Below are 15,653 nucleotides of genomic sequence, written 5' to 3'. Positions count from 1 at the left end.
TCTCTCGGGAGCCAGCTGCCGTGTAAAAAGTCCAACTACACTGAGATCGACAAGCTGTAAAGTGTGGAAAGATTACAGGGAGCAGAACTGAGACACCTGGCTGGTGCCCCAGCCCATCAGCTGACTGAATGCAGACCCGAGAACAGGTCCAGGTACGGCCGGGGAAATCACCAGTCAACCCACAGAATCATGAAATGATACTGAACTGCTTTTGTTTTAAGCCTGGATTCGGGGGGGGGGGTCATTCATTTCGCAAAGCCTAACTAGATCATAAAAGTAGAGGAGTTTCTTCTGTAATAACAGGTGTGAAAACAAAACAGAAACAGATGCCTCCATGAGATTTCATGGAAAGCAAAGTGAGTGGCCAGTCAGCAAAAAATCCACGTGTCAGGTAACAAGGTAACAAGAAAAAATTTCCAGTAGAACTTCTGAAAATGGCATGGGCTACATTGACCCTGGAGCGACAAGACAGATGAGCACGGATCCAGGCTGTTGGAAGGGATTCCTATCAGGTATAGGACACTAGCGTAGATCCCTGGTTTTCAAACTATTTCAGTGATGGAACTCCAAAATACAAAACTGATAAAATACTATGTTACTAGTAAATTATTTTAAAGTTTAAAGCATCACTTTCACTTATCAAAAAGGCCATCCATGAGACCAATAAATGCATTTTAATTAAAACAAACTGTAATGGCAGCTATATTTATATCCTCACTGTCTACTTCCTTTCTATATTTTGTTTTGAATGCATCGTATCTAGAAAATTCTAGTTAACCCAGGAGTATGCTGAGAGGAACTCAAGTTCAGGGATTTTGCCCCAAAGCAAAGGAAAATATCCAGGACATGGTAGGTGCTCAATTAATACTTCCTGAATGTGTAAAAAAGGAGCAGGCTTCAGGAGTGGAGTTCCTGGTCCGGTGCCTTTTTCCAGAAATGACCATTTCCAGGGCTGGCAGTGATGAAGATTTCTCCAGCTGGAAATGGGCTCAATCTGACCTTCCTCACTCATTGCTTCGTTCTGGAGCCATCTAAGGGAGTAGGCATGCGCCTCTTTTATCTATTCAAGGTGTGAGGAACTCTCAGCCTCTCTCTCCCGCTTCTTCCCCAGGAAGTCTGGCTTCCAGGCCGCGGAGACCAGCACCTTAATTAGCCTGTTGTTCCTCCTCTCATTTTCATTCAACTGAGAGAGCTGTTTTTGTTATCTTTGGAATTTTATCCCCTAACCTACCGTTTGTGTTTCTTCCCGAAAAGAGATGACTTCGTTACTTTCATTTTCATTAATTCAAATTGAATTTCATTCATTTCCATCGTAGGTGGTCAGGTGTTAAACACAAATCCACGGCCTTACTTTACAGTCTCTGGTGCTAATAAGCTCTGAATAGCTGACAATACTAATTCCAAGCAGCAAATGATTATTGGGCACCTGTTTCGTGGAAAGATGGCACTGGTCTTCACAAGCAGAGGCTATGGATTCCATATGCTGTACTTGGTTTCAGCCTTTGACTGAAACAAGTATGGATACAGAATTGCTTTGGGGTCACTCTAGCTCACTTGGTATTTTTAGCTGAAGCTACTCTTTTTACCAAGGCTCTTCTAATCTGCATCCGCAGATGGAGCATCTTGTGATGTAAAATGCCTCCACTCATGAAATGGTTTTCTCCTCTTCCGCCACCCCTTGCCAAGACCCAGGTGGCTGAAGGAGACATGGGTACAGGGAGGACGAAAATGCAAGAGACAGCAGCAACTGCGAGCAGAGTGACCTCGAGGGCATTGCTAAGAGGAGGTCCTTCTGGGCCAAGTCAAAGTTCAATGATCCTGGAGGAGGTTTTCTGGAATCTTTCGCTTTGTCAGTCCTTTTGCTCCTTCTCGGTCCTCGATGGCAGTGTATAGGTTATCTCTTTTAAATGGCACTTGTCACTTCGCATGGCAACTGTGAGTTTGTGTCTGCATTGTCACATGGGCCGTGAGCTCCTCGAGGGAGGGAACTCTGTTGTGGGCATCCCCCATCCCTAGCTTAGTGGGTATAAAAGAAATGCTTACCAAAGGTATTCCCAATAGTTTTTTCTTTCTCTTGCACTCAATCCATGGTTTTCTTTTTTCTTTTTTTTTTAATTTTTTAAAATTTTTATTTTTTTATTATGTTATGTTCGTCACCGTACAGTGTATCATTCATTTTTGAGGTAGTGTTCCATGATTCATTGTTTGTGTATAACACCCAGTGCTCCGTGCAATGCATGCCCTCCTTAATACCCATCACCAGGCTAATCCTTCCCCCTACCCCCCTCCCCTCTAGAACCCTCAGTTTGTTTCTTGGAGTCCAAAGTCTCTCATGGTTCATCTCTCCCTCCGATTCCCCCCTTCATTTTTCCCTTCCTTCTCCTAATGTCCTCCATGCTATTCGTTATGTTCCACAAATAAGTGAAACTATATGATAATTGACTTTCTCTACTTGACTTCTTTCACTTAGCATAATCTCCCCCAGTCCCATCCATGTTGATGCAAAAATTGGGTATTCATCCTTTCTGATGGCTGAGTAATATTCCATTGTATATATGGACCACATCTTCTTTATCCATTCGTCTGTTGAAGGGCATCTCGGCTCCTTCCACAGTTTGGCTATTGTGGACATTGCTGCTGTGAACATTGGGGTGCATATGGCCCTTCTTTTCCCTACATTTTTGTCTTTGGGGTAAATACCCAGTAGCGCAACTGTTGGGTCATAGGGTAGTTCTATTTTTAATTTTATGAGGCACCTCCACACTGTTTTCCAAAGTGGCTGTACCAACTTGCATTCCCACCAACAGTGTAAGAGGGTTCCCCTTTCTCCACAACCTCTCCAACATTTGTTGTTTCTTGCCTTGTCAATTTTTGCCATTCTAACTGGTGTAAGGTGGTATCTCAGTGTGATTTTGATTTGAATTTCCCTGATGGCTAATGGTGATGAACATTTTTTCATGTGTCTGTTAGCCATTTGTATGTCTTCTTTGGAGAAGTGTCTGTTCATGTCTTCTGCCCATTTTTTGACTTGATTGTTTTTTGGGTGTTGAGTTTGGGAAGTTCTTTATAGATCTTGGATATCGGCCCTTTATCTGTAGTGTCATTTGCAAATATCTTCTCTCATTCTGTGGGTTGCCTCTTTGTTTTGTTGACTGTTTCCTTTGCTGTGCAGAAGCTTTTTATCTTGATGAAGTCCCAAAAGTTCATTTTCGCTTTTGTTTCCCTTGCCTTTGGAGACAAACTTCTTGAAAGAAGTTGCTATGGCCGATGTCAAAGAGGTTACTGCCCATGTTCCCCTCTAGGATTTTGATAGATTCGTGGTTTTCAAAAGGAATCCTATTTTGGGTAGCACCTTAATACCAAAGCATTTTAAACTGAAAGGTAACAGCGGGGCTCCTAAAATTTGCATAAATATTTATCTGTGATTCATTAAGTGCCTTTTCTTTTGAAGGTTTGTCCTTTACCTTGCTGATTTTTGGCCTCTGGAAACATGTAAAGCTATGTGCAAGTGTTGTTTGATTGATACAGTTTTTAAAAACTAAATATTCATACAATACTAGGTCCTCTCTCTTTGGATGATAAGCATGTGATCTTCACCTGCCCCACTGGGGTCCCTCTCTGAAGGTTCCTCACTGCCCCATGCAAGGCTGCAGGTGCCACCGTGGTCCCTGTCCTCTGCCAACGCCCTGGAGACCGACTCGGTTATACCCTTCCTTCTTCCCCTTCTCTTCAGAAGATCACATGCCCTAGTTTTCCTGCCACCGCTCTGTCGATACTCTGTAAGACGCTTCTTTCTCTCATTGTTCTTTTCTACCTTCTGTATTCCACCCTGGCAGACAAGAGAGTATCTCTCTATTGGCCACCCCTTTCCCCGCTACCTTTCTCAGGAAAAGGAAAAAAGAAACAAAAAACCAAACCAAAACAAAACAAAACAAAATAAAATAAAGAAAACCTAACTCATAGATAAAGAGTGAAAGAAGAGCAACTGTGGTAAGAACATCCATGTATTTTCACCAGCAATTACATGATGATAAGTAGTGCCACCAATCTTTAAAACGAGAAATGTCCTGCAGAATGGGATCAGTCTTTATCCACCTCCTCACCCACATGACAGGAAAGTGACTCCTCTTTGGCTGCCCACAGAGTTTACACATTTAAAAGAAGTACTCAATAGTTTCTTTCATGTTCATTTTTTTTTTAATTCCTGGTAATAAGGTGGTATTTTTCTTACCATTTTTGTTTATCAATATCCAGTGCTTTAGCTACACATAGCGGATAAAGGAACCACTGGTCTCAAAGACCAACCTGCAAATTGTTAAAACATTGTTTCCATGAAGAACTGTGTCTTGAGGTCCAGAAAACCAATTGAAAGCATACTCCTGGAACACAGTGTTTGCGGTATGGGTAGCAGTCCATAGTTACTAGTTTTTGTATACGGAAAAATTGGTTGTGCTGCTAATTCCTAACTTTCTTCTTGTGTGGCCATTTCTCTGGGTAATGTACTCTATCTGGCTTAGCCTCTTTGCTTTACATACACATGCATACAAAAATGATATCAAAAAAGTCAGGAATCTGGAATATTGAACCTTATTAGAGATCCATTTTATTCTGCCGTGTTGTCACACATTATTTAGAAAAAGGAAACCATAGACATAAAGCAAATTCCTTTCTATTCTACTCTACACTGGATTTTTAATATTCAACATTTCAAAGTAATGTGTATATTTACATTAGTTTACTTTATGCTTAATTTATGTAATCTATAACATATTAATGTGTATATTTGTAGATGTAATCATATATGTACTTGACTATATATCTTATCTTTATAATTTTCTCTTCTGTGTTATAAATGGGAGAGCTAATAAAATTACTCTACAGGTGAATTGTAAATTTATGAAATTGTATGCCACACTGCTGAGAGAGGCTGGAGTGGGAGGGGCAACCTATTTGGTCCCACAAAGCCTGAGGTGGGTGCCTTTGGCCCAAATTCTAGAAGTGTTGTCCTGAAAGGTAAGCTGAGCTGAAAGCTGGGACAGTCGATGTAAGCCACATTGCTCATGAAGAAGACCAGGAGAAAATCAGGAGCTGAGGTTTCAAGTTGGAAAGGATGGTTGGGGAGACAGGAATGAAGTTAGTTCCTGCAGATAGAGTGCCAATGCCTGCATCCTGGAGCCATTGAAAGGGGCCAGAGACCTTGAATTTTTCCCAAGAACTCAAACTTGGTTTAACATTTTTAAATTGGCCAATATAAGTAAATATATCAACAATCTAAATAAGAAAAAATATATGATCATCGCAATAGATGCAAAAAGCATTGACAAATCCACCATCCATTCCTATAAAAGCTTCCAGCAAACTCAGAATAGAAGGGCATTGGGTCAACCAGATACGGTGTATCTATGAGAAACCTACATCTAAGCTCACACTTAATGAATGGTAAGGGACAAAGCAGAAATCTATGTTTGAACCACCTGTATTCAACACCATACAGGAAGTTCTAGCCAGTGCAATAAGGAAAAAAGAGAAGTAAACGGCATTCAGATTTGAAAGGAAGAAGTGAAATTCACTAATGACACGATGCTGTTGAAAATCCTAGGAAATCCACCAAAAACATGTTTAGAACTAATATGTGCATTTAGTAAGGTTTCAGGATACAAGGTCAATATACAGAAATCAGATTCAACTCCATATACTAGCAACAGACAATTAGAGATTGAAACCATTGACAATAGTAACAAAAATATGAAATACTTTGGCATTCATCTTTGAGAAGAAGTGTAAGATCAGTTCATTGAAAATGTCAAAATATTGCGGAGAGAAAGTAAACATCTAAATAAATGGAGATATATACCATGTTCATGGGTCAGAAGACTCAATAGTCTTGTCTATTAGGATAGTAGTGGATGTATAGCAATAGTCCAGGATGTCAATTATCCCCAAATTGCTCCATAGATTCAGTGCAGCCCCAGTGTACTTTTTTAGTAGAAATTTATAAGCTGATTATATGCTTTATAAGGAAGTACAAAATATCTGGAATAATTTTTTAAAAAAACTTTGAAAAGGGACAAAGTTGGGTGACTTAACACTATTTGACTTCAAGGCATACTCTAAAGCTAGAGCATTCCAAACAGTGCAGGTACATGACAATAAACAAATAGATCAATGGAAAAGAATAGAATCTAGAAATAGACCCACACAAATATGGTCATTTGTTTCTTCAAATTTTCAAATTGAAAAGGCAATTTAGTGGAGAAAGGATAGTCTTTTCAACCAATGGTGCCAGAAAAGTGTATATCCTTATGAAAGAAAAATTAACCTTGATTTGTATCTCACTATATATAAACATTAACTCAAAATTGATGATATGTCCAAATATAATGTAATATAAAATGAAAACTATAAAACTCCTAGAAGGAAAAACATGGGAGAAAATAGTTGTGACCATGGGTTAGGCAAAGATTTTTTTTAGATACACAACCAATAAATGAAAAATTGATAAAGTGTACATCATCAAAGATGATTTCTACTCCCGAAGAAAGCTAAGATCATGAAAAGACAAGCCATAGCATCCAGATTATGTAAAGAATCTCAAAGACACAATTTTAAGAAAAATAACCCAATTTAAAATTGGGTAAAAGATTTGAACGGACCAGAGAAGATATACAAATGGCAGATGAACATGTGAAATGATACTCAGGATAATCGGTCATCAGGAAGACGCAAAATAAAGCTAGAATGAGTTTGTGCACACACTTAACAGAATGTCCAAAATTTAAAAGTCTGAGAGTTGATGAGGATGTAGAGGAAGTGGAACTCTCATTCACTGCTGCTGGGAAGGTAAATGATACAGTCAATTTGGAAACACATTTTGACAGTTTCTTAAAAAGATGAAAATACACCTACCATATGATCTAACCATTCTGTTTCTTGCTTATTTAGCTAAGAGAAATGAAAGCATATGTATGTTTGGACACAAATGTACATTTCAGTTTTATACATAATAGGCAAAAACTGGAAACAAGCCAAATATTTATCACCAGGTGAATGGATAAGCAAATTAAGGTGCATCCATATAATAGAATAGTACTCAGCAAAATATTGAAACAAACTACTGATACATGAAACAACATGGCTGATTCCCAAAATGAGTACGCCAAGTGAAAGAAGTTGGACACACACACACACACACACACACACACAAAGAGCACTTAGCGTATGAGTCCATTTACAGAAAATGCTAGAAATTGCAAATTAATCTATAATGACAGCAAGCAGATCAGAGATTGACTGGTGTGTGGGGTGGAGCTGGAGGGAAGGCACGAGAAAACACTTGGAGGCGGTGAAAATGTTCATTATCTTGATTGTGTGATAGCTTCATGAGTGTACACATGTGTCAAAATTTATGAAATTCTACCATTTAAATATATGCAAGTTTTGAGTATCAATAAAAGGGTTTATGTCACATGGAAAAATTTCCAAAATATGTTTTTATGTGGAAAAATTGGAAGGTTTATGGGAGTATTTATGGTACACCACATTAGTACAGGCTTGTTTGATGAGATCAGTCGATGGATAGTATGGTCATTGAATGAAATTTCTGGAGAATTCACAAGATACAGATAACAGTAGTTCCCTCTGAGTAAAGAGAACTGAGGTTTGGGTGGTGAAGAGGACACAGATTTCTTCATTTTGCACTGTTCGACACCACTTGAAGGTTTTATGTGGTTTATATTTATATATATTTATATATATATGGTTTTATGTGAGATATATGTGAGAGATATATATGTGTATATATATACATACATATGTATATATCACATATATATATATATACATATATATATATAAAACCTTTGTTAAATATTTTCATCAGAAAAGGTCTGGAAAGAATTGGGCACAAGAAGTATTTCAAGAGTACTTTCTGTCCAAGGTAAATGGAGGAGTGGTCAGCGTTCAAAATCTATATAGATATCTGTAAAGCCTGATAATCCTGCATCTTCTGGGATTCAAATTTGTGTGTTGCCAAATTGCAAGAAATTCTAAACATTTATAAAAAACTGCTGAGCTGCTATATCGTGGCAGAGACTGCGATTTGTCCCCAAATATTTGTTCTCCTGTTTCGGAGCAGCAATGGAATTTTAACGGCTCAGAATAGTCAAATAAGCTGCCTTCCCCAGCTTCTCTCTCCTTCCCTTCCAGCCTCTGTCCCTCTCCCCTCCGCTTCTCTCCCCATCCACTCCTCTCTCTTCCTTCCCCATGGGCACCTCCCGAGAGTCAGATGGCCTGCCCGATAGCTGCAGGCCACCAGGACGAATGTCCCAAGAGAAACTGACAGAGGTTTCCTGTCCGCTTCTACCCACCTGGGAGATCGCTTCGCATCACTTTTGCCACCTTCTAAAGGCCTGGCCAGGTTCAAGGGGAGGGAATGTATCTATGCCAGTTCTGGTTTTATTTTTTAAAGATTTTATTTATTTGACAAGAGAGCGAGCGAGCACAAGCAGGGGGAGCGGCAGGCAGAGGGAGAGGGAGAAGCAGGCTCCCCACTGAGCAAGAAGCCTAACACGGGACTCGATCCCAGGACCCTGGCTGGGACCATGACCTGAGCTGACGGCAGATGCTATCCCGACTGAGCCACCCAGGCGCCGCTCTATGCCAGTTCTTGATGGCAGTGTCAAGGGATTTGTGGATAAGTTTTCGAACCACCATGAAGACCCTTCCTCTAAAGGCAGTGTGTGCACATAGCCTTTCCTTCCCTCCATCCTGCTGCCTGGATTGTGGCTTTTACCATCTTGGTCCTTGAGGTGAGGCAGGACCTGCAGAGCAACAAGGTGGAGGGGCTCTGGCTCATGGCGAACCATCACACCAGCCCTTTCCAACCTACTTGGACTCTTCTATCCTGTTTCAGAAAAATGTTATTTTGAGTTTCCCATCACTCACAGTCCACCCTAACCTGTGCTGATTAGCAAGGTCAGCAGGACTAGGGAGTGAAAACTTAAAAAACAAGAGGAATCCCATGAGAATGCAGGAAAAATGACATTCTACTAACCTACCACTCTTGAAAATTGTAATTGTCTTTATGGCTTTGTAGGGGGGAAATCTTACATTTTACTTCCTAGAGGTAGTCAAGGGGCCAGCCTTAAAGAACCAGGGTACCTTTGCTGGATTTGAATGGTATTGGGCGTGGTAGGTGTGTGGGGGGTGTGTGTACTTCGAGGGGTGTGAAGCTGGGTGCCAGGTAACGCATGCTCCTCTGGCTTATCTCATTAGATTCTTCGATGAAAACTCTCATAAATTCTCAAATTAGAATACTTCCATCGAAGCCAAAAATCATCTCTTAACCCAAAGCAATGTTTAACATCCATAGATGAGATTTTGGGCAGTTCCAAGGGCTGCTTAATGGGAAGTGATTATTTAAGCAAAGGAATTATATGACGACTAGCTATATACAATACATATATGAGTAACACAGTACCACCCACTCGCACCAGGATTGCGTTTTCCTACATAAAATATTCCTGCAGTCACTTTTTTGGAGAAAAACTTTTCAAAGCACCTGTGAAATTATTTCATGAATTGTCTATCCTTTGACCATTCATCAATTGGGGGTTTCCTGTGTTTTATATCCTTTTGTGTGAGCTTTTTCTAAATCAAGAATCCTAGTAGAATTAATTCTGATGCATTTTAATGCCATTCTTCATTGTTAGTCATTCTCAGAAAATTATAAATATTTCATGTTGGGTATTGCCAAATGTTACACATCATGGTTCTACATGAATAATCTTTTGCTGATAATTGCTAGTGAGGCTTATGGTCTTCTGACTTGCTAGAGATCATGGAGATTTATTGACTTAGAGCTAATTAAATCGTTTCCTGCTGCATTTGAAACTCTGCCACAGAAACATGCCTGTCAGCACAGCCTTTGTGTGGGAAGCCTGAGTTGGATTGAGAGACAGACATTTTTCCTAAGTGCTTGCTGGGGATGGGGGCGGGGAAATGAGATGGCTTCACAGAGATTAAGGTTCTGTACACAAAAACTTAACCATGGGCATTGTTTTGCTGTTTCTTGTTTGTGTGTATATTTTTGGTTTTCTGAGATTTTGGAACTGTATGTTTAAACTTGCTACATTTCCCTTCCAGAATTTCTCTATGAATAGGAATTCTATTTGGTGGTCATCCTGATTTCTTTTAACGTATGAGCTTCAGGAAAAGTTTTAAAACCAATGTATTTTGCTGCAACATTGTGAATACATGAATCATTTGGGATAATTTTACCAAAAACGAAACATATAGGTTTTTTTAATTTAGAGTATGACTGAAGAAGATTTAGGAGTAGAACTAACCATCCTTTGAGGTCACATTAAACCTTTGATGTCCCTGGGTACCTGGGTGGCACAGTTGGTTAAATATCCAACTCTTGGTTTCGAGTAAGGTCACGATCTCAGGGTTGTGAGATTGAGCCCCATGTTAGGCTCCACACTCTGCATGAAGTCTGCAGCCTATGATGTCCCTTCACATCAAGTTTCTCAGATCAGAATTGATGGAGAAGCCAAGCTGTGGCCTGGAGCACAACCACCTTCTGCCACCACCCAGTTGTGTGGCCTCTTTGTTGGTGGTGTGTCATTTAAATGCCTCTGCCTCAGTTTCCCCCTCCAGGAAATGGTGATAGTAACTGTACTATCCTGTAGGGTTGTCATGAAGATTAAGGGACTCCCTATTCACAGGCTTTAAGATGATCAGTAAGTGTTGGCTGGTATTGTTTGTTTTTACTTTCATCATCATAATTACAGAAATAAAACTCACGTATATGCTGAGCTTTGGGGTTTACAAAGTTTTCCCATCCGCCATTGCATTTGACCTCAACCAGATGTAATTAAGTTTTGTATTATTTTGATGATTCTGGTTTAGAAACGAGGAAACTGAGATTAAAAAGGTGAAGAGTTTTTTTTTGAGAGTCCAACAATGACTGAGTGTTAAAACTCACATCGAGGTCTGCTAACTCCCATCTTCCCCAATCATTTACTACATCGCTGGGTTTTCCCATAGTATCACTGAATTTAGAACTGGAGGAAATGCCAGAAAACACTTATTCTGAGTCTTTAATTATGGAGATGTGGGAAATGAGTCCCCCCCTAAGAATAAAGATTTGCCCAAGATCACGTGCTTTGGAGAAGACCCAGGTTTCTTGCTTATCATCTAAAAGCCTTTGCCACAACCATGATCAGATCGTAGAAATTCCAGGAAAGCCCCGAGAACATGGTGATAACGATCCCACATGAAAAATAAGATTTCCTTTCCGTAAGTTGAGAATTTTAATATCATGACTTTTCTGCAACCCGACTGCTGTGGGATTGCTGTAAAAGGCAAATAACACCCTGCCCATCTGTGAGTTATCGTCCCACCCAGACGATTCCTTTCACTTCCACTTTGTAGCACTTTGGCTTTGTCTTCTAGTAATTTCTCCCTTTTCCATGGCAATTGAAGGATCCCCTGGGAGCTGTCCTGCCTCGTGGTGCTGATGCTCGTGTTTAGCCCTTTCATGGGCTCTGATGGGTGGCTCCAACACAATGAGGTCAGTCTTCACATGCAGCTTCTGGAAGCAAAGAGGAATGAGGACGTATTGTAGCACCTGTCATCTTGTAGCCTCAGTGGGTCAGTGCACACAGCTTAGTGGTGGCAGCTTTCTTACACACTTCACAACAAAGGGGAGGTATCACATTTTGTGTGAAGTCAGCTGTCCTGGCCTGGCCCTGTATTCTGGGAGATGGAGGGAGGAAGTGATTTAAAGATAGGAAATATGTCTAACATCATGCCCGAAGGGGTGATTGAATTGCTCACTGGAATGGAAAAATTTCTGGAAAGGGCTCTCTCGCCCAAGTCCTCTGATGCAGGGGTGCAATTCTGAAACACTGCTCCTGCTTTTCGAACATGACCCATCTTTCTCACCTCAGAGCCAGCACACACGCTCTCTTTTCACCTGTAACCCTCCTTTCATGCCGGGTCGCTTTTCATGCTCAACAAAAATGTTTTCCTTGACCACGGTATCTAAAATAAGTCACCCAGCCCTGTTCTTTATATCCAATTTGTTTCTTTTATAGTGCAGGTGATAATTTTACATCACTTGTTTATTGATGCAATAAATCTTCTCTCCCTCCAGCTAGACTTTAAGATCCATGAATCTAGGTGACATTCAATTCGCAAATTCAGTGCCTAGAAGATGCTTAATAAACATGTGCTGAATGAATATATGTGGTTTGGCCAATTGGGTGCATAACTGAGATCACTGCTAAGGGTTAAACGGATGTAGAACATTTAGGGAAAATGAATTTATGATGATATTAAGGTGTGATAGTAACATAACAATTGATGGTTTCAGAACCAGAAAATCTGTTTATTCACGTTTGTTCTAGTAAGTGTGATTCCAGTGTCAGAAGTAGCCTAACCTTTGAAATCAAAGTAAAAGTGGCATAAAGGTACTTCATGGGCTGTGATTTCTCAGAGTCCCACCAATTCACTTGGGATTTGAGCAGAGGAGCCTGATTTGGGTCACCTCTGGATCATCTTCCGTTTTTGCTGAATTAACTCGCGGAGATCTGGACTGCATGTACTCTCCTTGCCTTTACCCCCAGCGGCCACACACACACAAGGCTCTGCTCTCCTCTGACGTCAAAGTCCTGCTGGATCCTTCTGTAACAGTTCAACTCTGTCCTGCCAAGTAACAGCTTAGGGATTGTACCGTAAATTCTAAGCTGCTTGGCAAGATATTTTTCTCAGGCAAAAACAGTTCCAGCCCTAAGAGAAATGTGTTGTCTCACCTTGCTGCGTTATGCAAACTTCATTTGGTTATGAGGAACAGAATCCAAATGAAACGAAGATAAGCAGATTAAGGAATTTGTTGTAAGGAGTGTGTTTTCTAATGGAAATCAAGAAAGACCTCAAGAAAGAACTCAAGAACCAGGACTTGGGAAAGTGTCTCCTAATAAAAACAACTAGTTTCTAAGGATCATAGGCAATTCCCACAGAAAGGAAAGTCCACGTGAGCTGGCCAGACACCCCCAAAAATGTCCATGATGTGACCCGCTGAGTGCACAAGATCTGTGCCCATGTCAGGTGGGTCACTGACTAGAGAACACTTCATGGGATCCATAGCACTTTTACACATAACCATCTGCAGATTTTTAAAAGACACAATCATTGTTTCACTTGGGAACAGAAATGAAAAAAAAATCCTTTACCATTCAAATGAGATATGGATGAGAGAAGAAATAATTCATTTTTAAACTAATGATGCCAGAAATTATATTGACCTTTGAAGTAATCATCTTAAAAGCCTAATTAATATTTATTCTGTGTTGCCAATCTCAGCATTTCTTGTGTACCCACTACATGCCCCTGTGAGATACATAATAAATATTTAACTCCTACAAAACATGGGATATAGTGTAGGAGTGATGACAACAGTTGACTCCAGCTGTGGTCCTCCATCTCGTTCTCCCCTCTGGCCCATAGGTGGCGCCACTTTGATAACTAGTAGAGATCCTCTGGTGCACAGGTGGCCTGCCTTTCTTCCTTATCTTTCTTTCTTTCTTCCTTTGTCTTTCTTTTTCTTTCCTTCCTCTATCATTTTTAATTTATTTCATTTTACTTTTCTTGTATAAAATATATAGTGGCCACCACTGGAGCCGGGGTCCTCTGCATAGAGACTGTGGTGTGGTCTTTATAAGATGGTCAGTGAATTCCTGATAGGAAAACTTGGCGAACACTCTCTTTCCCCAGAGATTAGGGGTGAGAGAACTGTAGGTCTTGAAAATGGCGTCAAAAGTGGCCTTGGTAAAGTTGCCCACGATGGTAGGACCTCTGAGGTGTAGCAGCCGTCAATACGGGCCATCACCAGGAGCTTCTTGGGCACAGGGCTGAGATGCTGTCGGTGCCTCTGGGGATGGGGATGAGGCGCACCAGCACAGAGCCATAGCATTTGGTCACCTTGCATGGCACAGTGTGGGGCTTGCCGATCTTGTTCCCCTGGTAGCCTCACCGCACAGCAGATGATGGAGAGGTGCGCAGGGTGATGGCCCCATGGAAGGCAGTGGCGACCTCTTGGAGCACTCAACACCTGGACCAATGTGTCCATTGGAATCTCTGATGGTAACAAACACCTGGAACCTGGTCCTCTGGCCCGCTGGGGTCTGCTTTTGCACAGGTAGAATCTTTAAAACCTCATCTTCGAGGGAGGCCCCCAGGAAAATGTCAATGATTCAGATTCCTTGGTGGGCAGGGAGAAGAGATAGATCTCCAGGGATTTCATCATGTCCTTAACCGGGTGGCCCAGCTTGGTGAAGGAGACCCCCTCCTTGTCCTCAGCTTTGCCTCCAGGATCTCCATGGCCTTGGCTGGCCCCCACCAGGGCAGGGACCCCAGGTAGGGATGCTGCTGCCCCAACCTCCGCAGGGAGCCCCCGCTGCCTCCCATTGCAGGGCCCCGCGGCAGCACCTGTCATCCACCATTTGGTGTTTTCTCAGAAAGAAAGCCAGGTGTGCCCCTTTTAGGTAACTACCATGTGACCCTACCCCCCTGCCCCTCCCCCATAAAAGCTGTGGGCGGAGATTGGGGCTGGGTGGAGACTGGCTTGGCGAGTGGCTGCCTTCTGTCTGGATCCCCCGGCTGTGGGATCTGCCTGTCGGTAAATTATCCTGAATAACTGTGTGATCAGTACCGAGTGGCTTGCTTCCTTTTTCGGTCTCAAAGTGCCTTCTCAGTCTGGAGGATACATTGCTGTCCCTCCCCCACCTTCTAACAACTGGCTTGGTCAGCAGGGTACCGAAAACGGAGCAGGCACAGTAAAGGGGCCGTGCTGGGGGAAAGCCCGAGGTCCGCGAGGGGCCAGCGCAGGTTGTCCCTGCCAGGGGAGAGCCCCTTGTTCGGGCTCTGGGGGGCAGGGCACCTGTTGTCCCTGCAGTTGGTGGAGCTACTGAGCTGCTCTAAGCCAACGGGCTGAGAATGGCAGCTGGGGTGTTTCAACAGTGGGATCCTGGGGGCAATGGTATTATTATGTTAAATGGGTCTGAGATCTCAAAAATCGTCTATCACTGCTCAACTTGACTTGCAAAAAAAGATGATATACCATAAGCATGGATGAGAATCTGTAGACGCTTAGCTATTTGGTTGATTGGATAAATGCCAGCATTAAGATGACCTGGCAAAGCACAGGGCGGGTAGGCTGGACCTCTCTGGAAGAACTGCAAGAAATTATAGGTGAACTGGGAATGAAACGTGGTATCTCCGCTCAGCGTTTTAGAGGCCCAGACACAGACTTATTTTCCTCTGGTATGAAAGGTCATATCTTACAGTCAGCCCTGGGGACGCGGTCTGGGGTTTGAGTATCTGTCCTTGCCCCTAGGGTTAATCGGCCCATTGCTACAGTAGTCACTATGGTGGTTGACCTAAGTAAGACCAAAGGAATCGTCATAGGGGGAAATAGGTGGGTTGAAAAACAGGGAAAACATGATCTTGCCAATGATAAAATGGTGGAAAGGGGGCCCAGCAAGGCCTCTCGTAAACAACTGTGGTAAGATTTAATATCCGGGACCCCTCCGGGACCCTGCCCTGAGAGAAAATCTGAAACAACCTGATTCAGGGCTGTTAAGCCTGTT

General features: G+C 42.0%; 1 pseudogene; it reads right to left on the bottom strand.

Moving 5' to 3' along the window:
* Window positions 1-13,644: 13,644 nt before the first annotated feature.
* On the bottom strand, window positions 13,645-14,500 carry LOC114201460 (small ribosomal subunit protein uS5 pseudogene; annotated as a pseudogene).
* Between the last annotated feature and the right edge of the window lie 1,153 nt (window positions 14,501-15,653).

Source organism: Eumetopias jubatus, unplaced genomic scaffold, assembly GCF_037043125.1.
Source record: "Eumetopias jubatus isolate StellerSeaLion01/CBP00866 unplaced genomic scaffold, mEumJub1_p1.0 scaffold_2, whole genome shotgun sequence".
Taxonomy (NCBI): Eukaryota; Metazoa; Chordata; class Mammalia; order Carnivora; family Otariidae; genus Eumetopias; species Eumetopias jubatus.
Note: the sequence above shows the minus strand (reverse complement) of the source record. Positions and strands in the feature narration are given on the sequence as shown.